The sequence below is a fragment of the Monopterus albus genome, unplaced genomic scaffold (genome assembly GCF_001952655.1).
Source record: "Monopterus albus unplaced genomic scaffold, M_albus_1.0 scaffold451.1, whole genome shotgun sequence".
In the NCBI taxonomy this organism is placed as follows: domain Eukaryota; kingdom Metazoa; phylum Chordata; class Actinopteri; order Synbranchiformes; family Synbranchidae; genus Monopterus; species Monopterus albus.
In genome coordinates, this window is record NW_018128331.1 from 50,766 (window position 1) to 57,011 (window position 6,246).

The window sequence follows — 6,246 nt, forward strand, 5'->3', positions numbered from 1 at the left end:
GGCCCGACGGAAGCCTCTCCTCAGTGCAAGACACATGAAAGTCTGCATGGAGTTTGCTAAAAAACACCTGAAGGACTCCAAGCTGGTGAGAAATAAGATTCTCTGGTCTGATGAGACCAAGATAGAACTTTTTGGCCTTAATTCTAAGCGGTATGTGTGGAGAAAACCAGGCACTGCTCATCACCTGTCCAATACAGTCCCAACAGTGAAGCATGGTGGTGGCAGCATCATGCTATGGGAGTGTTTCACAACAACTCCGTGACTGTTCTTGAATGGCCCAGCCAGAGCCCTGACTTAAACCCAATTGAGCATCTCTGGAGAGACCTGAAAATGGCTGTCCACCAACGTTTACCATCCAACCTGACAGCACTGGAGAGGATCTGCAAGGAGGAATGGCAGAGGATCCCCAAATGCAGGTGTGAACTTGTTGCATCATTCCCAAAAAGACTCATGGCTGTATTAGCTCAAAAGGGTGCTTCTACTAAATACTGAGCAAAGGGTCTGAATACTTATGACCATGTGATATTTCAGTTTTTCTTTTTTAATAAATCTGCAAAAATGTCAAAAATTCTGTGTTTTTCTGTCAATATGGGGTGCTGTGTGTACATTAATGAGGAAAAAAATGAACTTAAATGATTTTAGCATATGGCTGCAATATAACAAAGAGTGGAAAATTTAAGGGGGTCTGAATACTTTCTGTACCCACTGTAAGTTCACTCTGTTTTAATCCACAGTGACTAAACTTTCTCCAGGTTTTAGGTCAGAGGGGTTGGCATGCCTTTAAGATTTATTATGAATGGACAGCTGGACAAAAAGAACAAAATTTCAAGTTTTAAACGAGGAACAAAAGCGACATCTGCGGGGACAGATGCTCTGGGAGGACGGTGCATGCTAATCAGTTTGTGTGGCTGGAACAAAAGAGGCCAGCTGAGCTGCACGGTCCCGGACAGACCGGTCTGTCAACCGCAAACACTGCTGGAGCCCTGCTCAGACAATACACGACTGGCATGACAATTCAAGGATAAGCACAGTGAGGAGCATGTACACTTAAACTCCACAATTACCCACACTGTAGTGTGCACACAGCACTCAACATTCACACTACAGCACCGTGCACAGCTGGAGGAAAGACAGACCCATAATAAAGTGGAAGAGCACTGTAAAACTGGACTTTATGTATTTGGATTCATATTTATAAATCCTTTATAGTGGGAGATTAGCCAGTGTAAAATAAAGGATTTGATCTATTTTGATAAAGTGAACAGCCAACAATTCACAAGTCACAACTTCTCAGTTTGTGCTACTTGTCTTCGTTTCACACTGTTGGTGACACAAAGCAGACGTCACCTTTTGTTTTGACATTAAAATACAACTCGTTGCCATTTGTTCTTAGGATCCAAAAGTCATTTGAAGAATGGGAGATAATGGAAATAAGTGTTGATAGTAGTATTTATTTTTGGTGCAGTAATGTTTAAAGTTAAAGTGTAAGACTTAGAAAATACAGACAGAAAACAATGAACTGAGTCAATAAAGTTCACTACATGACACAAAACAATGAACTGAGTCAATAAAGTTCACTACATGACACAGATACTATGGGTGAAATAATAGAAAACCAAACATAATAGTACCAACAAGTTGATTTAAACTAATAACGAAGGTCTGTCGTTACAGCAATGTTTAAACTCTTAAGTATTTTATGGATGTCTCCATTAAAACTTACGTAGCTAAATACAGTAGGTAACATTAGCAAAACATCGTTGTTACAGCAGTCAGCTGGTTAAAGCTACTAACAAAGTAGCTAATTCGTTAACTAACTAGCTTGTGACTTAGAACTGATTGTTGGTCACGTCTCCACGTCGGTAACAAGAAAAACCACCGTTTAAAACCACAAACTTACCGAAGTTACTGGTCAAGTAAAAACAATTTCATGTCCCGACTGGACCAAGACCTTTAGACAGAAAGCTACTTGAATGTCCACCGGTTGTTTTACTGACTTTTAATCGCTACAACACTAAACCGAACTGAACCAAACCTCAATAAAGTTTGTCTTCAACTTCACCACATCCACAGTCTCAGTATAAACAGTGCCTACTTCCGGGGTGCGTTTCAAAATAAAGCGAGTAGTTATCGCTTGGATTTCAAAGTCAAGGCCTGTGGTGAAAGATGTTCTCAGATTATTTACTGAAGCTAAAGTAGAAACACTACAACGTACAAATACTCCACTAACAGTAAAAATCCTTCTTAAGTCAAATGTGTAAGTATTATCAGCAAAATGTACTTTATCAAAGATAAACATATTCATTAGGTAGAACAATTGTGCTGTCAGTGTTATAGGTGATGTTTTTGAATTAGTATTATGTAAATCTTTAATGCTGTAGTTGTTTAAGATTGGAGCAATTCAATTTGCAGCAGTGCATCATATTCAACAACATACCTACTAGTACCTAAAGCTGTCAGACAAATGTAGTGGGGTTAAAGTACAATATTTGCTTTTTGATATGTAGTAGAGTGGAAGCATAAAGTTGCATTAAATATAAATAGTCAAGTACAAGTGCTTATATTTGTTCTTAGAAAAACAGTACTTGAGTAAATGTACTAAGTAGAACCATTGCTCAAGAGTTTGGCGATATTTGAGCAATATATCCTGTATATATCACCTTTTTATTGGCCAAGTATGTTACACACAAGGTATTTTTTATCTTCTGCTTCGTCAGAAGATAAAAAATACTAATATTAAACAGTGGTGGAAGTAGACTGACTTTTGATGAGGGTGCCACCAGAGAAGTTTAAAATGTAATGTAGCTTTCAAGAAGACAAGAGTCAGAATCGTCTTTAATTCATTCATAAAGCTAGTGGTCATACTGAGACCCCGTAAGGAGCAGCAGTAAAACTCCTGAGCATACTGGATACGGCAAAAGTACATTTTATTACTCATGAATTGAACTTTCAATCTGTTAAAAGAAGAATGTCACATATTGCTCTACGTAAAAGCAGCAGCACAGTGTAGAAATACTGTAATAAACTGTACATAAAAGTATAAAAGTATTAGCTTCTAAATATACTTAAAGTACCAAAATATCTATTATGCAGCATGGCCAATTTCAGCATATGACACAGTATGTGCAAAGGTTTAAGACAAGTAAAATGAAGATGCTGTCATCACATAGTTTCTGTGAAGAGCGGAAACAATATGCAACAGTATAAATGAGACACTGTGGAGTAAGATTCACTTTACAACTACATGAAGGAAAAACAGGGGAAACTGGATGTCAGACCAAAATACATTCACACAGCAGACAATCAGTTGATGAGGACTCTGTGAAATGTCAAATATTTATCAGATTTCACATATTCAGTCGCTCGTTTCAAAGAATTCACAGGTTCCATTGGGTCGATCTGAGGTAGATCTGAAACTGTAGCTTTAATAATAAGTTTACATTTCCACTTGAAACACCTTTTATTGAAAATGAATTACACCATGTTTGGGCATAGTCAGCTGTTTTCTCCAGGTCCTCTTAGCACCTTAGGCATAAAAAGGAAAATTGTACCATTTACAGGTGTTTTATTGTGAAAGTTTAAAGTCAGAACTTCCCCCCTCTCTGTCTGTGCTTGCTCTGCCTCCCCCCATCCCAGCTGTGACCCCTGTGTTTCCTTTGTCACCACAATAAAAGACTCTCATTAATCACCTTTATGTTCCAGTTCACATTAGACACATTAGATTTGTTTCTAATGAGGTTGCATTGAAAAGCCAGCTCCACTTTATGTTCCATTGTCCCCTGTAATGTTTAAAGCAGATGAGGCTTCTTCTTAGTAAAACACCCTTTATATAGGCTCAACCAGCAGCTGGATAAATCAAACACCGGGGGCCCCAGAGTGACTCTGCTGCCAAACTGAAACAGTAACCAAGGGCGCTATCAGATAAAAATGCCTTGAAGGTTCTGTTACGGCTAACCGTCAGGGACAACAAGAAGACCCAGAAAAGGGCAGAACTCGAACACAGGATCAAGGAAGGCAAGTATGTTGTAATCAGCAATAACAACTCAAGGTCTTGGAAGAGGCACAGGCACTTCGGCAGGAAATGGGCAACTATCCACTGGACGAGTGGGGGAGCAACCCAGGGTTGAAGGTGAGTCGAGGCACACACACTAGATAGACAGCGGGGGGCAGCTCAGCACAGTCTGTACAGGCCTGGAACTATGGCAGGGAACCTGGACACTGATGAATTCTTAATCACCGTGCAGCAGTGAGGGAGACCGGGTGGTGAGCGGGGCAGTGTGGGATGGCAGGAGTCAGAGGAGATGGCCACTGGGAGGCAGACGATTCCACTGAAGCAGGATGCTGGAGCCCTCGGTTGAAGTGGAACAGGGGGATCGCCAGAGAATCAGTATAGACCAGGATAGTCTCTCTAGCAGGTAAGGGAAAAAACTAAAGACACCACAGAGACTCCAGGGAGATTCAGCAGATGACAGGAACAGGTTTAGTAACTGGTTCCTGACTGGGACATTAAAGAAACCACATACAGTTTGTTTCAAAATGGCATTAAAACATTTCCCATATTCCAAGCTGCAGGAGCCCCAGACACACACATTGTTTTTAACCCAGTCTGCGTAGAAAACAAAGGAAGAGGCAGAGCAGCTTCTGGAAGAGTCTGAGGACAGAAATCAGTGTATTTAAAAAATAACTGATACCAGTGGTGTTGTGAGGTCTCCAGCTGAGGTATCATCATACAACAGGCCATGAAACAGGAGGATCCCAATATAGATCTGTAGTGAGAGGAAGAAATCAGTTTAGATGAACAGTGCCAGAGCATTAAGTCTCTTTCTGGCATTAAATGTTAAGCGATGCCCAGAACGACACAGAACACCAACACCAAAGTTACCTTTATTTAAAATGTGGTTTTATTTGATATAAGTTCTGATTACTGGAAGGAAGCTGCAGTTTTATTTTTGGTGTCTTAAGTCTGTACCAGTAAACTATAACAGCTGTCATCCTTTGCCAGTTTGTAATAATGAAGGGATTTCTAGCCTAAACCAAACTCAGACTTACTGGATTGCAGCCTGTAAAACAAGCAGGTAGTCACATACTAGACAATAATAAACTTGGCCATTACTTATTTACAAGCCAGTGCATTGTGTGCAGAGTGGGACTGACCAGCAGGGCGACTCAGGTTTAACCTCAGCTCCCGGAAGATGAGTCGTGTTTCATGTTTACTAATGAGGCATCACAAGTTCCACGTTCATCTCAGGTCTAGAGAGAGTTTCTCGCTTAATGTTTCCTTTTCCCTCATTACCTTTCACTTAAAGGTTAATTTCCTTTTCATTCTCACTTTCTTCTGTTTTGTCCATTTGCTAAATAACGGCTCAAGCTTTTTACAAAATGGTGGAAAGTAACAAAGTACATTTGCTCAGGTACTGTACTCAAGAACAGTTTTGAGCTACCTGTACTTTACTTGACTTCATTTCCTGCTCCTTCATCCTGTGACTCCATGTCAGAGACAAACCGTGTACTTTTTACTGCACTACATGTACCTGATAACTTCAGGTCCAGAATCAGATGAATCAAACCAAACCCAGTAGAACCATCAGACTCTGTTGATCCCAGTAGGAAATCCACCAGCTACCCAGCAGGATGGAAAGTACTTCACAGTTTATATAAGGCAGCTGTATCTGGACGGTGAAGCCAGAAGTGTGTGAGGCCATCTGGTGTTAGTTTGTGAAATCACAAGTGTATGTCATTTTAAGAGATTTTAAGATTAAATGATGAAGCAGCGTTTGTACTAGGTTTGTTTCTGCCTTGCAGCAGTGATATTCATGTTCATATGGTGCTGCCCAAAACATACCTAGTTCACATCTGCACAAGTCTTTGTCGGAGGAAGGTAACATCGACCTGTACTAGACTTAAAAATCACACAAGACTCAGCTGATCCAAATTGCACTTCTTTAATTGACATGACAATGACCACAGTCAGACTCTGCATTGATTTATGTTTAAATAGTAACACTGAGTTTCTTCATGAAAAACATCTACTGTATACATCAGGAAGAACGAGGGTAACCTTTGACCCTTTCGTGCTGAATTGAACTTGACCTGAAATGGAAAAACCAAACATGATTCTGTTTCTGACATCCCCTGCCGTTCATCAGTGAATCTTTCAGTCTCTTCAAGGTGCAAATGGCTTTGCATTTTTTCCCAGAATGCCTCAGTGGTCAAGGATCCGCAGGTTTCCTGAGACGATCTTGTTCT

General features: G+C 40.3%; 1 protein-coding gene across 1 annotated transcript in view; it reads right to left on the minus strand.

Annotated features, from left to right (window-relative positions):
- The window catches only part of LOC109952292 (E3 ubiquitin-protein ligase pellino homolog 1-like), a 19,362-nt gene extending 17,289 nt beyond the window's left edge, over positions 1 to 2,073 (minus strand). The window contains 1 exon segment of the mRNA XM_020587299.1: positions 1,901 to 2,073. The gene's annotated coding sequence lies outside the window, so the exon portion shown is untranslated.
- Between the last annotated feature and the right edge of the window lie 4,173 nt (positions 2,074 to 6,246).